At 33.4% G+C, this 20831-nt stretch overlaps 1 long non-coding RNA gene across 2 annotated transcripts in view; it reads right to left on the bottom strand.

Moving 5' to 3' along the window:
• The window catches only part of LOC149148685 (uncharacterized), a 110899-nt gene that overhangs the window by 25205 nt on the left and 64863 nt on the right, over positions 1-20831 (bottom strand). The window lies entirely within an intron of this gene.

The following is a 20831-nucleotide window of genomic DNA, read 5'->3' on the forward strand; positions in this document are numbered from 1 at the left end:
GGTTGGGACGGTGTTTTTTTTTTTTATAAGAAAAATCATTTTTTTTTTTTTTTAATATAAATAGATTTAACATTTTAAAATTTTTTTGAAACATTTAGATTATAAAATTCACAGTATATCTATCTAATTTTTAATAAATTCAACTAAACAAAAACATCAATAGTGAAACTACACCATTTAAAAAAGTTTATAATATATATATAATTTAATTAACTATAATTAAATTTAGTCATTCATGTTGGGGATTTTTTTGGTAAAATCCCAAAAACAAAGAAAAACTGAACACACAGAGGCAATGCTCTGTTTCCTTCTCTCCACAGGATCTTTTGCACAGGAAGCTTTAAAAAAAATTGTCTGAGAACAGAGTATTACACACCCAGAAAAAGATTTCTATTCATTAAAACAAAATGTCTGATACATATTCATCCTCTTTTACTGAGAGGGATTCACCAAAAAAAAAATAACATTCAGCCAACAAAATATTTACTCTTTCTCCACCTGAGAATTTACACTGCTGGTGTGTAAAAACCCATTTTCATTTACTGCTGTAAAATCCTTTTACATTTACTACTGTAAAATAAATTTTTACATGTGCAGTAAATCTTACATTACATTCACAAAAAAAATTTTGCTCACACCATACAAATCTTCATTCGTTCTTCCCTTTTTTTGAGCAACCAACAAAACTTAGGTTTTTATATTTCACACTGCTGTGCGTTTATCTCCTCCTTGCTTGACATGCTATTCAGTTCATAACTTATGCACTACTGTGCACTCTTCTCTGTTCTCTTTCGCTCCCCCGAGCTCTCATATTACAATGGTCAACGCAACAAAAACAAAAAAACAATATATCACGTTTTTTATGCATATTAATATATGCCGTATATAAAAACTTAAATACATTACCTACACCTATGACAATGCATTAATAAAAAAAACTGCGGTCAACCAAACTTTAGTTTTACTCCACGCAATGTAATTAATTCGATGCAGGCTCGTATGCAGGTTTGATTTATGGACGGCAGAGAACATCGAAGTGAATCGGACGGTGGACAAAGATTTCGGGAGGCTCCTTTGTGCTGAACATTAGCGTCCGAAAAGTCAGTTCTGCTGACGTATGTAGAGGACCACGTGGCTGCATTACATTGTATCGGAGTCGATTATACAGAAACCACTCCACACCAAAAGGCGGTCCGAAATCTGACAGGGGTAGTTTCTGGTTTTGCTGCGGCGGTTTGGGCGTTGTACGCATGCGGTTGAAATTACGTTTTCAACACTCCCCTTTAATTTCAACTGCTGGGAATTCAGTCATACCCAGACACTTTCTCAAAAATTCAAAGCTTTTCTGATCCAATGGCTTTGTCAAAATGTCTGCTACTTGTTCTTGAGTCCTGCAATGTTCTAAGACAATTTCTCCATTGTTCACCAATTCTCTGATGTAGTGAAACCTTGTATCAATGTGTTTCGTTCTCTTATGAAACACTGAATTCTTTGACAATGCAATAGCTGAGCTATTGTCACAAAAAATCACTGTTGCTTTTGCCTGCTCTTGGCCTAAGCTCCTCAACATTCTTCTCATCCAAACTGCTTGACATGCTGCTGCTGTAGCTGCCACATATTCAGCCTCTGCTGTAGACAATGCTACAATGGACTGCTTCTTAGAAGCCCATGAAATGGCTCTTGAACCCATGTGAAAGACATAACCAGAAGTTCTTTTCTTATCATCTACACTTCCAGCCCAATCACTATCAGTGTATCCAATTAAATCTGAATGTTCTGAGACATTATATAATATGCCAAACATTTTGGTACCTTTGACATACCTCAGAATTCTTTTTGCTACCTACCAATGTGCCTCCTTTGGCCTCTCCATGAATCTGGAAATTAAACTAACAACAAACATAATGTCAGGCCTAGTTGCTGTTAAATACATAAGGCTGCCAACAATACTCTTGTACAAACTAGGATCAAAATCCTTGCTGATGTCCTCTCTGCTGAGTTTTAATCCCATTACTGTGGGAGTGATCGCTATTTTGCATTCTTGCATGTTAAATCTGCCCAACACTTGATTTACATATCTAGCTTGTGAGATAAAAATTCCTTTTTCATTTTGATCTACTTCTATGCCTAAGAAGTATCTCAAGAAACCCATGTCAGTCATTTCAAATTCCTCTTTCATGACTGATTTAAAATTCTCAATGAGATGATCATCATTACCTGTGAAAATAACATCATCAACATATAAGACAACAATTAAAATTTAACCATCTTTTTCTTTGATGTAGACGGTGGGTTCTCCTTCACACTTGTCAAATTCATTATCCAATAGATAGGAATCTATCCTGCTGTACCATGCTCTTGGCGCTTGCTTTAGCCCATAAAGAGCCTTCTTCAATTTGCACACTTTGTGCTCTTCACCTTTCTTCTCATAGCCTAGAGGTTGTTCAATATAAACCTCTTCCATTAACACTCCATTTAGGAATGCTGACTTCACGTCCATTTGGTAAACTTTCCATTTGTTTTGTGCTGCTATGGACAGCACTGCTCTCACGGTTTCCATTCTTGCAACCAGTGTGAAAGTCTCCTCATAATCTCTCCCATATCGCTGCTTGTACCCTTTGACAACCAGCCTTACCTTGTGCCTTTCTATCTTACCTTCAGCATTGCTCTTGGTCTTGTAGACCCATTTAACTCCAATGACTTCTTTGCCTTTTGGTAGCTCAACCAAATCCCATGTTTTGTTTCTCTCTATGGCATTCATCTCCTCATCCATAGCTTCTATCCATTTCTTATCTTTAATTGCATCTTCGAAATGAATAGGATCATCAACATGACAATACAAGGCAAATAAGGAATTCATTCCTTCATCATAAATGTCACTTAGATTTCTAAACTTCTTACCTCTTTCATTTGGTGTGCAAGTGCTTGAAGATGCACTTGAATTTCCTCCTTGTGGTGTGCTTGGAGAAGCACTTTCATTTATCCTCAATGGTGTCCCTTGTTGTCCTTGTGTTGGCGCTGCTGTTTGGGGATGCATTTCAGCCACCTCCTCATCATCTTCATCATGAGACAAACAGTTTTTAACATTCATTGTTTTCTCTATGCTTCCATCACAAGCTTCCTCCTCAATGAATTGAACATCTCTGCTGACAAAAAACTTCTTGGTAGATGGGATATACAACCTGTAAGCTTTGGATTCCTCACTGTATCCAATGAAAATACACTTCTCCCCTTTGCTGTCCAACTTCCTCCTTAGTTGATCTGGAATGTGTGCATAAGCCACACATCCAAAAACTTTCAAGTGGGTGACACCTTGCTTTCTCCCACTCCATGCTTCTTCCGGCACTTTGTTCAACACTGCTTTTGTAGGACACCTGTTCAAAATATACACTGCACAATTTACAGCTTCAGCCCAATAATCATTTGGCAAATGCTTTGCCTTCAGCATGCTCCTCGCCATATCCATGATGGTCCTATTCTTCCTTTCAACAACTCCATTTTGCTGTGGGGTGTACCTAGCTGTAAACTGTTTATGAATTCCATTTTCTCTACAAAATCGTAGGAATTCCTTGGAGATATACTCACCTCCTCTATCAGTTCTCAAAACTTTTATATGCAGCCCGCTTTGGTTCTCCACAAGTGCTTTGAAATTTCGGAATTTTTCAAACACTTCACTTTTGTTTTTAAGAAAATATACCTAAGTTTTTCTTGTAAAGTCATCAATAAATGTTAGGAAATATTGGCTGCCTGCTAATGATGGGGCTTGCATCGGTCTGCATAAATCTGAGTGGATGATCTCTAAGGGTGCCTTTGCCCTTATGCTTTTACCTGATGGAAAACTTTCTCTATGTTGTTTTCCCAAAATGCAACCTTCACAAAGGCTGTCCGGTTTCTCTATCAATGGTAATCCCACTACAACAAAACCAGCGATCAGCGTCCCTTTTTACTTCTTTTTTTGCATCTAGAGCCCATTTTTGGTGCTATTTGCATCCATTTATCAAATATGGTGCAAAACTTGACACAAAATTTGCATCAAGTTTTGCACCAAATCTTACACCAAGTTTAGCACCAGGTATTGCAATAGGTTTTGCAACACGTTTTGCACCAAATTTTATGCCAAGTTTTGTGTCATCCTTTGCACCAAGTTTTGTTCCAAGTTTTGCATCAATTTTGGCATCTAATTTTGTTTGACATACTTTTGCATCCTCATTTGCATCCACTTTTTGCACCTACACTTGCATCAACTTTTGCATCCTTTTTTGCATCCTTTTTTAAATCATTTTTTGCATCCATTTTCTCATCCATTTGTGCATCACTTTTGCACCAAGTTTTACATCGAGTTTTGTGTCTAGTTTTGCATATAATTTTGCATCTACTTTTGTTGCATCCACTTTTCCATCTTGTTTGGCATCCATATTTACATCCTCTTTTGCATCTATTATTGTACCCACTATTGCATCTAATATTTTTGTGCCACAATTGGTGCCTAGTTTGGCACCTCCTTTTGCACCCACTTTTGATTATAATTTTGCATCCACGTTTGCATCCTCATTTGCATCTAGGTTTTCATCAACTACTACATCTATTTTTGCATCCCTTTTTGTATCCAATTTTGGACCAAGATTTGCATCGGGTTTTGTGTCTCGTTTTGCATCTACGTTTGCATCGACTTCTATTGCATCCACTTTTGCATACAATTTTGCATCCACTGTTGCACCCATTTTAAATTTCACTTTTTGCATCCCTTTTTACATCTTCATTTGCATCATACTTTGATTCTTTTTTTTCATCTATCATTACATCCACTTTTGTTATGCCATAATTTGCACCATGTTTTGCACTCACTATTGTATCCACGTTTGCTTCCAATTTTGCATCCATGTTCACATCCTCTTTTGCATCAAATATTGCATCTATTTTTGCATCCACTTTTGTGTCAGGTTTATGCATTGGGTTTTGCATCTCGTTTTGTATCTACTTTTGCATCTACTTCCATTGTATCCATTTTTTTCATCCAATTTTGTTTTGCCTGTTGCATCAATGTTTGCTTCCACTTTTACATCCATTTTTGCATCTTATTTTGCATATTTTTTGTCTATTGTTACATCCACTTTTGTTGCACCATATCTTGCGCCTACCATTGCAACCACATTTGCTTCCACATTTGCATCCACATTTGCATCCTCTTTTGTGTTCAAGTTTGCATTAGATATTGTGTATGTTTTTGCATCCCCTATTGTATCCACTTTTGTTTCATCCATTTTTGCATCTACTTTTGTGTCCGTTGTTGCATCCACATTTGTTTCACCACAGTTTGTGCCAAGTTTTACACCTACCATTGGACCCATGTTTGCTTCCACTTTTGCCTTCATGTTTGCATCCAAGTTTGCATTGACAACTGCATCTACTTTTGCATCCACTTTTGTCTTAGGTTTTCATGTTGTTGTGCATCTACTTATGTTGTATCCACTTTTCATCCAATTTTACTTCTATTGTTGCCCCCATTTCTATGTTCGCTTTTGCATCCCTTTTCCAACACTCATCATATTTTCTGCATTGATGATATTCCTTATGGCATTGACAATTATGAACAATTGATGACAATGTCAATAATATTGACAATGATGAAAATGAAGATGATGGCGATGACATGAATTGTGATTATGATGATAAAGACGATAGTGGTTACAATGACAATGATGATGATGGCAATGATTATGATGATGACGATGCTAATGACCTTGGCGAATCTTCCCAATTTTAGATGTTGTCATTGTAATAATCATAAGCATTATCTTTGGTGTCATCATCATCATTTTCATCTAGGTCATCATCAAAAACATTAATGGCATGAATGATGATGATGGGGATGATAAAAATGACAATGATGATGATAATGGTGGTGATGATGATGATCATCGATCATCTCTCAAAAATAGAGTTGTTATTTCTCTTACGTATATCAATGTGTCCTAAACAACCCTTTTCTAGCACTGATCACATTTTTTGGGTTGATGATATTTCTTACAACGTCTATAATTATAAACAATTGCAAACAATGTCCATAATGATGATGATGATGGAGCTGATGATGATGGCATGAATGGTGATTATGATGATAATGTAATGATGGCAATAACGATGACAAGGATGATGGTGATGATGATGACAATGATTATGATAATGAGAATGAACAATTACTAGTTTCACTACCATCTTCTGGATACATATTACTATCATACTTTTTAAATTTTCTGTCTCTCTTGAGGTATCTTACTATAATGGTGTTGTCAACACTAGAAAGATATCTTGTTGTAATGGTGGTTCTAATGTTAGCACTAGCAAAGTTTTTGTTAAATTTTGGTTAAAAAAAATCGATTTATGCAATTATTTTGACAATCTATGTAAAAAAGTAAATAACATCCAATTATTTTGACTGTAGTCCCATTGATTATCATGAATTCACCAGTCTGAAGACCATCTTCTACATACATATTATTATTAAACTTTTTGCATTATATCCCTCTTATATCTTGTTGTAATGGCAGTATTAGCACTAGAAAAATATCTTGTTGTAATGGTGATGTTAGTATTAGCACTAAAAAAATCACTAAATTTTGGTAAAAAAAAGTTTATCATTTATTTATTTTAAATTTGGGAAATTTTTGTTTTTATTTTTTTTGTTTTTAATTCTATTTTTATGCAGTAATATTTTTTTTGGTTGAATTTTGGTAGTAACTAGTTTTTGGTCGAATCATATGTATTAACCATGTTCTTTATGCTACAAGTCTAATTGTTGGGACAAAATTGCTCTTTCAAATAAGTTGCAAAAAGCATATAAATGGAAGAATAGCGATGACAACTATTTGCATTGTCCAACTATTCAGGATATCATGTATGAAAATATTCAACATTTTTATAAACAATGGATTAGAGGTGAGTCTGTAATTGTACATAATGTTTGGATGATACATAAAAACAAAGTTTGTTTCATTGATGTGGTTAGGATCTACTTTGGATACAAAACCCTAGGTTTGGAAGTATGCAAATAATGAATTTGGTTTACCTTTGATAACAAATGAAATTTTATTTCTTTTTCCTCGTAAAACCAAGGAAGATATGGCAATAATTCTCGTTAAAAAACTACTTCTTGTTGAAGGTTTATAATTGGTTGCAAAAGTTCAACAACTGGGTATAGAAGTTTTTAGTTGCTATTAGGGAAACAATGTGATTATAGGTTTTAGCAGACATAGATCATTCTTGGTATTTGATTCAATTTGATGATAGCCTCTTCTGACCAATATATGAGATTGTGAATTTGTTGATATTTTTTAGATTACCAAGTAGATATAGTTGTTTATAGGAATTTTGTAAAACCTGAAGTATTGACAAATGGTTTTTCACTGTTAAGCAAGTTTAAGTCAAATTGGGTTGCAAAACTTAAGGAGAAAGAAAAAACAATTGTTAGTAGTTGTGAATTGATATAGCCATTAAATAATTCCCAACCATTTTCTTTGTGCTACAAGTCTAATTCTCAAGACAAAATTAATAATTTTGTTCAGTTACAAAGAGCATATAAGTAGAATAATATCAACCGGGGAAACTATTTGTAGTGTCCATTAACTATTCAGTATATCATGCGTGAAAATATTTAACATTTTAAAAAATAATGAAAATGACAAGTGAACTTGTAAATACACAGAATGCTTGGATGATACATCCAAGACAAAGTTGCCTTCATCAATGTGTTCAAGATCTACCTTGGAATAGAAACCATATGTTTTGGAAGTGTGCAAAAAAATAATTTGATCTACCTTTAAAGATAGTCTAGTATGGTAACCTTTTATGACCAATGATTTTTTTTTTCTCATCATCATCATATACATATATATATTAGAAACCAAGGAAGATATGATGATAATCCTCATCAAAAAATGACCTATGATAGTGGTGGCGATGGTGAATATGATGACGATGACAATGGCAATGAGGATGATGATTAAATGATGATAACGATGACAACAATACAATGATAGGGACCCTATGCCATTAGGGATTCCCTATACGGGGAAAATATTACTTGCGTGTGGGAAAGTTATTATTGATCACAAAAATGAATAAACTCAGTAGACAATTTGAATCACCTTCATTACCCATCCAAATATCCTTAATAATTCGAATTTTTATTGTAGTGTAGTTTAATATATTTGTGTTAATTAATTCCATAAATTCAACGTAACAAGTTATATTTGTGTGTTAAGCTATATTTGTCTATATGCACAATATGTGACAATTTATACACACATAAATTATTTTCATTTTTTCTCAGTCATAACTTCATATCATTTCTAACCATTTTCAACTAATAGATGAAACTAACCATAGTAACTCTTATCTAACTAACCTTGCCTGTTATTTCCAACCAACAAACCATATTAACTAACATACATTTTAATGACATTAATTGCATCAAGTAATGAGTATACCTATAAGAATATTCAAAACACCAATTTAGATTATGAGTTCTAAACATGGTAATTAAATGACTATTACAACCAAATAACAATGAATCATTTCAAAATGGGACGTAATAATTGTCCTTATTTAAACATGAATTACATACCCTGTAAATTATCTAGAAGTCTTCATTTATGTTATCATCTGCATCTATGTCTTCCAATGCTTCCTTGTTAATGTTCATATGTTCTTGCAAGAAATTAATATTACTCTTCCTGAAGCATTCTTCTAAAGTCTAAACTCTAAGGTTGAAGTGAAAATTCATGTATATCTTATATCTATGAGTTGTGCCAAACTTATGAAAACCTTATTCCCTAAGTCCTATATATAAGAAAATGAAAAAGAAAGAAAAATAAGGGCCAATAAATGGTAACTCATGTATTCACTCCCTCTTTGGAAAATATATGAATATATACACTCCTAGTCACACTTGATCACATGTATGTGATGGTTAAATCATGAATTCTTCTTTTCTCCTTGCATTTTCACTTCATCATTTAAGCACCTAATTGAGGATCTAAGGAATGTTTGTTTCCTAAGGCTTTCATGTCTACTCTTGGTTTACTTATGTCACACTACTGTCAATTTATGTGACAGAGTGAAATACATAAGTTTGTGGAGTTATTATAGAGGTGTATTGAGTTCGTAACCACACACACATGTATTACATCTCATTGATCCACATGTGTGGGTTGGAGACTCATTTCTTGACAACTTTAATGGAGACTACTTTGTGGCTTTAATGGTATAGCTTACAAAATATCTTGTTAAACATTTCGATTCATTCTTTCTTTTCCTCGAGACACTTATAATATTGAAGTCACTCCCAACAATCCATGGAGATGGGGAGTATAAATTACTTGTGCTAGAAATAGAATTGAGAAATAGAGGTTTTCCATTTGCGATATTGGAGTCATAGACATTGGATACATGGTAGTAGCCCTCAATGTCAATTAACTAAAATTGTATTTTCATAATGCGAAAAGAGGTAAACATATTGGTAACCTTGATGTCTTAATCATTTCAAATAATAACCATTCCACCCAAGTATCTCTAAGCATCAATCACTACTACTTGGAAATTCCTCCCCCATTTTCTAATTATATGAGGTTGAACCTCACTTAATATTTTTGCTTCTTATATCAACATTATTTATGGGTGCTTTGCATACCATTTTTCTTTTAGGAGTTTGTTTTCGCTTACTATTGACGCCCCTCATGTTCCAAGACTATTTTCATCAAAAATTTACATAGAAAGAAAGTATAAAGTGACTAAAAAGAAACATGTCTCAAGATTTAAGTGCTTGGACAATTCCACTTCATGACTCCTATATTTCCTTAACCTGGGACCAAATGGTGAACTTGATGGCCTTAAGGGAAATTGATCAATGAAAATCTAAAAAAGAGGTGATTTTTGACTTTATCACATACAATGTAATATACTAAAAAAAATATCCATAACAATTTCATCAATCAATGAATCATTAAAAAAAATATCCAAAACAATTTCATCAAGCAAAGAATCATTGCATTATAAAATACAATCTATAAACATTTTGGGAAAGTTTTGCTAAAACATGCTTAAAAATCAACATATTTAATATTAATATTTAACAATAATATGGACAATAACACATTTTGATAAATTAAATAACATATTATCAAGCCTAAAAAATGTCACTAATTGAAAACTACAAAGCATGCAACTAATGGAAGTGACCACTCAAGGCCACCACAAGACAATTAATCTATTAAGACAAAGATTAATGGGGACAAAGATCTATAAAGGACAAAGGAAAACCTATTTTAACTTTATTGTTTTATTAGCCTAGTTCAAGATGAACATTTCAAGATATCATGAAGAACATAATTAGTTTTATTGCATTAAGAAAACCCAAGCACATTCTATAACTTAGCAAGAAAGAGATGTATAACACCCATCTCAGCAACACGACACATGACATTAAGTTACTTTACTATATATAATTTAAACTCCTATCATAAAATCACAAATTTAGCATGAATGAAATGTTTAAAATCCATTTTTATAAAAACAAAATATAATTTTTCTTATAGAAAAATATACCAAAAACTAAATATATTTTTCTAGAAAAAAAAAATACTAAAACTAAATATATATTTAAAAAAAAACTAAAACATAAGCAAACTAGAATTTGAATTTGACATTCTTGGTCACTTTCGGAAACATATGGTGGAATGTAATCTCTTTATCCTCATCTTTAGCTTTTTCCTAAAAAATAAAAGCATACAAAAGTGGGAAAGAGCCATAAAGCATGGAGAAGCTTTTTCCTAAGCACAAAAGCATCTAAAAAGTGGAAAATTCATTTTTTATATGAGGAAACATTATTCACCCAAAAGATTTTTCCCAAATTGAACTAATGAGGAATTTTGGAAATCTTCATAGCCTCCACTTTCCTATATATTAGAGGCTTGGCCATTGAAAAAATGATGGGAATTTTGTATTATCACGCTCTTGAGATCTGTCTTGAGAGGGAGAGTTTTGGAGCTATGAGTTGGGGGAGGTGATGTTGCAACTATATCTGATTGTTGTAACTTTCCTCCAACTCCTTTATTCATATAGATCAGTTGTTCTTCCTTCCATATGTTTCTATTCATTCTTTACTTCTTCTATTTAACTAATGTATGCATGGGTTTTTGGTTTATATTTATTTATTCAATAATATTTATATGTTTTTTATAGTTTTGATTATTAAGATATTATGTTGTGAAGGTTGCTTTATTCTCTCTCTTATGTGTAGGACCAAGATTTGGAGCTAGCTAGGAGCACTTCTTGGCTATACGAAAAACTCCAAGAAGACCTGCATGCGAGGACTCACAAGAATTCATTCTCTTTTTCTTAATCTATACTCTACATCTTGATCTACTAAGAATCCTAAGCCTTAGAACAACCTTTCTCTTAATTGGTTTGTCCTAGGTTTCTGAGATAAACTGAGAGGGTTTTGTTTTCATCTAACCATGCATTAAATCCTACAGCAAAATGATATTTAGAAAATTTAATATATTTCACTATGTAAATGAACTTAGTAAAATGAACCCATAGAGGTGGTCATAAATGGAAATAAAAGTAAAACTCTAAACAAGAAGCCAAAAGTGGATTTAACCATGGATGAAAAATTGGGAGTAGAATTGGATGTTAAACTAGCCATCAAAACAATATGCAAACAATGACACAAAAAGGTTTTTAAAGTAAAATTAAAAAAGGGTGCAACACTAGACACAAAGAAGGGAACAAAATAGGGCATATGAAAGGATACCGAATTGGGTGCAAACAAGGATGCAAAAATGGACACCAAAATGAGGATGCAAAGAATGGTGTAAAATTAAGATGCAAAAAGGATGTAAGAAAAGACACAAAACAAGATGAAAAATGGGACTAAAAAATGGTGAAACCAAGGATGTCAAAGATGATGCATAACTAGATGAAAATTCCAACTAAAATCTAGGTGCAAAATGAGATGCAAATGTGGACACAAAATGTGGCAGAAAAAAGGATGCAAATTTGGAAGCCAAAAAGGATGAAAAATTAGATACCAAAAAGGATGCAAATTTGGACATAAAAAATGGTGCAAAATTGGACACAAAAGAAGAAAAAATGGTGCAAAAATGGGCATAAAAATGGCTCAATTTTGGATGCAAATTGAGATGCAACATTGGATGTAAAATGATGCAACAAATCATTCAAAACTTGGTGCAAAAACAAATGCAAAAGTAGACGAAAAATGGCTCAAAAGTGAACGTAACAATAGACACAAAATGGGATGCAAAGGTGGATGCAATATATGGTTCAACATAGGATGCAAATTTAGATGCTCAAAAGGATGAAAAATTGGATGCAAGAAATGGTGTTAAAAATGATGCTAAATTGGATTCAACAAATGATGCAAAATTAAATGCAAAATATGGTGCAAAATAGGATGCAAAAAAGGGAGATAAATAAAATGCAAAAGTGGATGCAAAAAATGGTGCAAAAATGCATGCGAAATTTGACACTAAATTAGATTCAACATATGGTGCAAAATTGGATGGAAAAGATGGTGTAAAAAAAGGCAGAAAAATTGGCACAAAAATAGATGTAAAAACAAGTACAAAATTAGAAGCAAAAGATGGCATAAGACCAGATGCAAAAATTGGCACAAATTGGATGTAAAAAAAGGCACTAAATAAGATGTCAAAGATGGTGTAAAAATCGATGCAAATTATGACACAAAAATAGAAGCAAAGAATTCCACAAAAGAGGAAGCAAAAAATGATGCAAAAATAGATGCAAAAAAAGGCACAAAACTAGAAGCAAAACCTGTTGTAAAACCAAATGAAAATCTTGGTGCAAAATATGATGCAGAAAATGATGGAAAATTTGGCGTAAAAAAGATGCAAAATTTGGTGCAAAAAAGGACGCTTTAAAAATTGTACAATAGAGCCAGATTTAGCACCAAGTTGCTCATCCCAATTGAGAAAAAAATGCACTAGAATCTGGTGCTAAATCTGGCGCAAATTGCCTATTTTGTTGTAGTGTCCTCTTACCATTCCTTTTCTGCTTAACAAGTTTAGACCTCCAAAATTGAGATGTCCAAATCTCAAGTGCCACAACCAATTTTCATCCTTTGGCACGCTTTGGAAAGCCTCTTGGGTGACTGCTGCAATTTCTCCTTTGTTTTTCAAATCTGCCCTTATTCTAAGAGGGAACATCCTGTTCCTTATCATCTTCACTTCAGCAATGCATCTTTTGTTGGGTGCTATATCCATGATGGTGCATACATCATTCTCAAAGAAAACATTGTAACCCTTTTAAACAAGCTGTCCAATACTCAAGAGGTTACATCTCATTACAGGGACATAGTAGACATCTGCTATGGTTTTCTTTTCTCCTTGCTTTGTAAATATTTTTACCTCTCCTTTTCCCATAACATAAATTTTGCTATCAGTTCCTAGTGTGACTTCTGATTTCATATTTTTATCTAGGGCAGAAAAGAGAGCTATGTTTCCTGTCATATGGTTGCTGCAACCTGAATCTAAAAACCATATGTCCTCACTGTTTGTTTTAGCCATGTTACAAGCTAACAATACATTATCCTGGCTGATGTTTTCTCTAGTGACATCTGCATTTGGTCTATTACTCATATCATGTTGCTTCTTCCTACATTCACTGGCATAATGCCCATATTTTTTACAATAATAGCATTGGACATTGGATTTTTCATACCTTTGTCCTTGAGCATGATGTTGTCCTCTTTGTTGGTTGCTGCCTTGGCCTTGGTTCTGATTTGGATTGCTGCCTCTTCCTTGAGAATTTGCTGGGCTGTTCCTTCCACCTCTGTTCTGGCTTCTGCCTCTTCCTCTCTTGTTTCCTCTGCCTTGACCTCTTCCTCTTCCAAAAGACATCTGGGTCTTAAAGGCTTGCTCTAGAGATGAGTTTTCATTTCTACTCAGCCTCTGCTCATGTGTTATCAGTGATGCATGAAGCTCATCAACTGAAAAGTTTGAGAGATCTTTTGTCTCTTCTATGGTGGTGACAATCACATCAAACTTTGAGGGTAGGACCCTCAACAATTTCTCCACAATCCTCCTTTCTTCAAGGGTTTCTCCATGAGTCCTTATCTGTGTGACCAGACCAATTACATGTGTGAAAAATGAGTCAATGGTGTCTGACTCCTTCATGCTCAGATTTTCAAAATCTCTCCTTAGCAATTGTAGTTTTGCTGTCTTTACTTTCTCCATGCCTTGATAGGCTGTTTTGAGGGTTTTCCATGCTTCATTGCATGTCTTAGCTGCTGCTATCCTTGGAAACACACTCTGGTTCACTGCTTGATACAACAATACAATGGCTTTTGCATCCTTCTTCCTATTGCTCTTCAGCAGATCTCTCTCTCCCTGAGTTAAGTTGTTAAATTGATTTTCATCTGCTAGTTCTTCAAACCCAGATTCAACTAATTCCCATAAATCTTGAGAGATAAATAAAGCTCTCATGGTTATTGACCAGTAGTCATAGTTCTTCCCATTAAACTGTGGGAGCTGGGTATTAAACATACCCATGCTAGTGCTTGTGCTAGCCATTCCTTGCATCCTCAACTATGCTTCAATTTCTTGACTGTGTATCTTAAAAACACTGACTGCTTCAACAGTAACAAAAAGAAAACTTTGAGGAATACCTGAATCTTTTGCCTGAGACTTCACTTTGCTGGAGAAGATTTATTGCTGCAACAAAAGACTCCTCCCTTCAGCTTCTTGAACACCTTCAAAGAGCCTACGCTTGCTCTGATACCACTGTTGGGGATTTTTCTGGTAAAATCCCAAAAACAAATAAAAACTGAACACACAGAGGCAATGCTCTGTTTCCTTCTCTCCACAGGATCTTTTGCACAGGAAGCTTTAAAAAAAATTGTCTGAGAACAGAGTATTACACACCTAGAAAAAGATTTCTATTCATTAAAACAAAATGTCTGATACATATTCATCCTCTTTTACTCAGAGGGATTCACCAAAAAAAAATAACATTCAGCCAACAAAATATTTACTCTTTCTCCACCTGAGAATTTACACTGCTGGTGTGTAAAAACCCATTTTCATTTACTGCTGTAAAATCCTTTTACATTTACTACTGTAAAATAAATTTTTACATGTGTAGTAAATCTTACATTACATTCACAAAAAAAATTCTGCTCACACCATACAAATCTTCATTCGTTCTTCCCTTTTTTTGAGCAACCAACAAAACTCAGGTTTTTATATTTCGCACTGCTGTGCGTTCATCTCCTCCTTGCTTGACATGTTGTTCAGTTCATAACTTATGCACTGCTGTGCACTCTTCTCTGTTCTCTTTCGCTCCCCCGAGCTCTCATATTACAATGTTCAACGCAACAAAAACAAAAAAACAATATATCATGTTTTTTATGCATATTAATATATGCGTATATAAAAACTTAAATACATTACCTACACCTATGACAATGCATTAATAAAAAAATTGCGGTCAACCAAACTTTAGTTTTACTCCACGCAATGTAATTAATTCGATGCAGGCTCGTATGCAGGTTTGATTTATGGACGGCGAAGAACATCGAAGTGAATCGGATGGTGGACAAAGATTTTGGGAGGCTCCTTTGTGCTGAACATTAGCGTCCGAAAAGTCAGTTCTGCTGATGTATGTAGAGGACCACGTGGCTGCATTACATTGTATCGGAGTCGATTATACGGAAACCACTCCACACCAAAAGGCGGTCCGAAATCTGACAGGGGTAGTTTCTGGTTTCGCTGCGGCGGTTTGGGCGTTGTACGCATGCGGTTGAAATTATGTTTTCAACAATTCAAAATTATTGTTTTAATTTTTAGTTAAATTTTAAGCAAAACCCATTGGAAAAAAAAGAAGGAAAGATTAGAGAGTTTAAATTATTTTTTTCAAAAATCTTAAAATTATAATCAATTGTGAACTAATCATTTGTTATATGGATTTTAGCTTAAAAATGATTAACAAAGTATCTATACCAGCGTGTGCTTGAAGTGGTTTTCTATATTGATTCGGTAATATCAATATAGAAAGGCTAATAAAAGCATCCGGTTCTTTGCACGGTTATTTTTATTTTTTAATTTAGAAAGTCTAATAAAAGATGTAAACCAAATCATATAGAGGTGAACATTAAAACTTAGGTTATAAATAATTTTTTCATATAGAGGTGAACATTAAAACTTAGGTTATAAATAATTTTTTTTATAAATAAATATTTATATATTCTCAATGAAAGTGAACATTATTATTTTAGTCATGATATTTTTGTCTTCAAAGAACTTAATAGATTCGACAACTACTTTTCCCTTCGATGGGAAATTTTATCATGCAACATTTGATTGGCAACTTGTGAGTTCACTTAGTGATTATTCCATGATACTTATCTATGGAAATAAGTGATGTATATTCACTGAAATTGTGAGAGATTTTTTGTTTTTTAGTCACAACAATGGTATCAAATTTTGCTGACAAATTTCTCAAAATTTTTTCAACTATTCTTCTTTCTTCTTTCAAGTGTTTCACTATGAGACATAATTTGAGTAACCAACCCAATTAGATGTGTAAAAAATGAGTGTACATTCTAAGACTCTTTCAATCAAAGTGTTTCAAAATCTCTTCTCAACATTTGCATTTTTGCTAACTATACTTTTTCCATGGCTTGGTAGGCTGTCTAGAGGGTAACCCATGCTTGCTTGGACTTCATTGTTGCTGCTGCAACCCTTGGGAAAACAATTTCGTGAACTGCTTGAAATATGTAGCATGTTGTCCCTCAACAAATCCCATTCCTTTTTGCTTGAGACAAGGCATCGTATGTTGCTGCATTTGCTGGTTCTTGAAAACTATTCTCCACGAAATCCCAAATTTCTTGGGAAGAAAACAGGGTCTTCATTGTAATAGCCCAATAATCATAATTTTTGCCATTAAACTCACATATTTTAGGATTAGTCAACCTTGTATTTGATGTTTCCATTTCTAAGTGTAAAAAAAACTTTCTACCTGCTGTTCAATATACTAAAAAACAATCTGCCCTCAAAACAATTTTAACTGCCAGTAAAAACACTTATTTTTACACTAACAGATAACCTGTTCTGATACCATGTTATAAAATATTTATAGGGGCAGAGGAGAGGAGTCTAGCTTAGAAATTACAAGGGCAAAGTAGAGGAGTCTGGCTTAGAAATCAGTTGTGGCAACGCAAGTCTTCGTTGTGGCAAGGAAATCTCAACTACATAAAGGGTTAATTAAAACATAGAACTCGGCAAGGAAATAACAACTACACAAGGGGTTAATTAAAACATGGAACTCACATAGAAAATCTCAACTACATAGACGGTTAATTAAAACACAGAACTCAGCAAGGAAATGACAACTATACAAAGGGTTAATTAAAACATAGAACTCACACAAAAAATAGAGTAAAAGTCACAACATAAGATACTTTTGATTATATTACATACTTTTGATTATATTTCAAAGGATAGGAAAATACATTCCCATGATAAATGAGAGTCTTCTACAACAAGTAAAATAAGAAAGATCTTACTGCGATTTACGTGGATTGCAAAGTAACACATAGTAAGTAACTATTGTTTTCAAGCCGCCCACCAAAATTCGTTCCACAATTTTCTCTGTACCTCTCATACTTTCACCCTCTCTCTGGCTCAACCTTGTAAATGAATTTTACATTCATATTTATACAAAACATACATTTGAATAATTAATTCATGACAGAGAAATCATTAAGACACAACCTGGGTGATTTTACATAATAAATGGTTTTTTGAACTTGTAGGTGTTTTGGAGTGTGGGTAGCAATCACGGAGTGAATGCTTGCCCATCGGTATTTATCAAAACTCATTACTCATTAAGTGCCTTAAACTCTCTGGTGTGTTGTGGAATAGTGAGTGATGTACTTCTTCTCAAACTTTAGTCCTTAAGCCTGTAAACAAAATCACAACCTGTAAAAATACTTCTAACAAGTATGGATGGTGTCAGAGTGTTTAACGTGGTGGTTGAGATTAATTTTCCAACATTCAGATTCTCTTCATTTAAAACATCGACCGAGTGACCCCAATGCATGGGATGCTTTGCAAATATTTAAAATGCAAGAAGAAGCTTGTTTCCAATTGCATCTGCAACAAACTTCAACAAAAACACCTGGGCTTTTCTACTTGACTCACTTCGCTACAATGCCAAAGAATGGCTTCAAGTTTCTACCATTTTAAAATAGAATTCATATGCAAGGAAGTATTCAAATAACAATTTTAAATTTCTTAACACAAGAAAAAATACAATCAAATTTGTTGTTTTATGCAAGAAAATATATAGAAAACACATTCCAACATTTAATCTAAATGTTGAACTAGAAAATGTAGCATGAGTCTCTAGCATGAAAACTCTAATATTGGTCATGGCCAATAAAATCTGATCTTCAAAAAATTGCTTCATCCTTTCAAAAGATTCAATAATTCTGATGCATTGATTTCACTCCACAATAAAGTATGACTATATTATCTGCCAAAAATAAAAATATAAAAGAAGTTATGCAATTGAATCTGGGGATTGCTGACTCTAGTAAAATCCATGTAGTTTAGTTAACATTTTGCAATGCTGAATTATTTAGATACTTCTAGTTTTCTATTGCAAGGCTAAACATGCTCATTACAAGTTACTGCATAAATTTCATCCACATCACTTGAATAAATCGTGTAAAAAATTGATCCCACTTAATGAACTAAAAAAATTTAATGAGAAACATTCACTACTACATAAGGGGGAGTTTTAAGACAATATTTGAGACAATTTTTGGGTAAATTGCCTTAACTTGAGACAAAAAAAACTTGTTTATTGTCTTTAAGCAAGTGTCTCAAAAATTATTGTCTTAAAGATTATTGTCTTAAAAAATTGTCTCTATAAAGACAATATATAACACAAGCATTATTGTCTCTTAGGAGACAATTTCATTTATGTCTCTCTTGAGACAATTTCATTTTTGTCTCTCTAGAGACAACACTCAGATTAGAGACAATATGTCTTTAATACTAGCTATTTTCTCTCTAGAGACAATAAATTTTTTATTTAAATATCACTTTTGTCTCTCTAGAGACAATATAAAACAATGAATCCAGAAATATCTCACCATTGAAATAAATCGATATAAAAAACATTTAATTAAAAATAAACTACAAAACCGTTGATTAATTCATGTTAGTGCATAGTGGAATCGAACCACCAACCTCCTGCTTATAAGGCGGGTGCTCTTCCATTGAGCTAGCACACTTTAAAGAATTACATGAAGAGTTATGACAGTCCTGAAAACTACATTTATAACCATTCATTTAAACCAAAAATATAAAAAAAAATATCACACATGATCTATAATATTTATAAGAACTATAATCATGCAGACCATATTTTTAACTTACTAAAACTAGAAATTTCCCCAAAAGGTGCAAAGAGAGGCAGATTATATCTCTAGAAAAAAAAATTCAAAACCTTATATTAGTATACCCAGAGGACAACCCCAATCCCGAGGGAGAAAGAGACATTGTAAACCTGTACAAAGAAAACAAAAATGAAATTATATAAAACTTCAACATAACAAAGACATCAATGTAATAACGTAAATTTCAGTAAGTTATTTACCAACTAAACGTGGAGCTTACCAACAAACTTGTGGCTGCCAAAATACCAGTGAATGTTACAAGATGTGACTCTCCTGCTAGGTGGCTCTGGATGATGTCAGGATACACCAAGAACTCATCTTTAGCATTTCAATCTTCCAAAGATTATTATAGAATCTAATGTATGTCAAAAGCCCATTTTCTAATAAGTTGATGATAATCTATTATGATTCTATTCATCATACTAGTAACAGAGAGATATCATCGTGAGAGTTTGATTGCTTTTAAATAAAAGGCAAGGCCAACCAAGAAAAGAAAAACAACCATCCCTGCAGAGGAGATCTATTGAAATCATTAAAAAATTATGTGAGATATTTAAACTAAACATCACTCGTCATGTCATATCAAAAAAATTGAATTGACTAAGTTAAACGATCCTCTTCTAAATAGGCTGTTTACTCACCATAAGAAGGATACGTCTACCAGCTTCATCAATCAACACAATACTAACGTCAATCATAATAACCTATACATAAATAGTCCAACAACTTTCACATGATTAAGATGAGGAACAATAAACCTTTTATTATAGTGAAACATTCCTAGCATGCATTGTAATTAGTAGGGCCCTAGGATTAGAAAGCAACCTGAATATAACCAAGTCCAAGGGTTGCAACATTACCAGATGAACTTCTTGTTTTAAATGATAAAACATTGAAATCAATACAGATTTTCTTAGGCAAGCGTGTGATATACAATAAGAATTAAAATCAATAGAAGGGCCATAAAGATCACATGAATGATCTAAGTCCTTAGTTAAAAATTAAAACCCTCTAATTGTGAAAGGCTATAAAGATACAAAAAGGATTCCCTATGTTTAACTCCCATCCAAATTAGAAGTCCATGATGCCAATATATATTTTGCAATTACTTCATGTTTTTACCAATAGAACAATATGAATCCAGATCACAAGTACCATACTTTCTAATAGGAAGTTGATAGTAAACTCACTAGTAGACTTAAAAATGGAACTGTTGTAAAACATAATACCATTGATTCCACTCAACTGTTGTAAAAGAAGCAGCCCAATGCCAACCTGCATATAATAAATACAACGCAAGGATACTTTACTTTTGTAATCATATTCT

The sequence above is a fragment of the Pinus tabuliformis genome, chromosome 9 (genome assembly GCF_031772625.1).
Source record: "Pinus tabuliformis cultivar Carrire ecotype Pingquan chromosome 9, CPIR1, whole genome shotgun sequence".
NCBI classification, from domain to species: Eukaryota; Viridiplantae; Streptophyta; class Pinopsida; order Pinales; family Pinaceae; genus Pinus; species Pinus tabuliformis.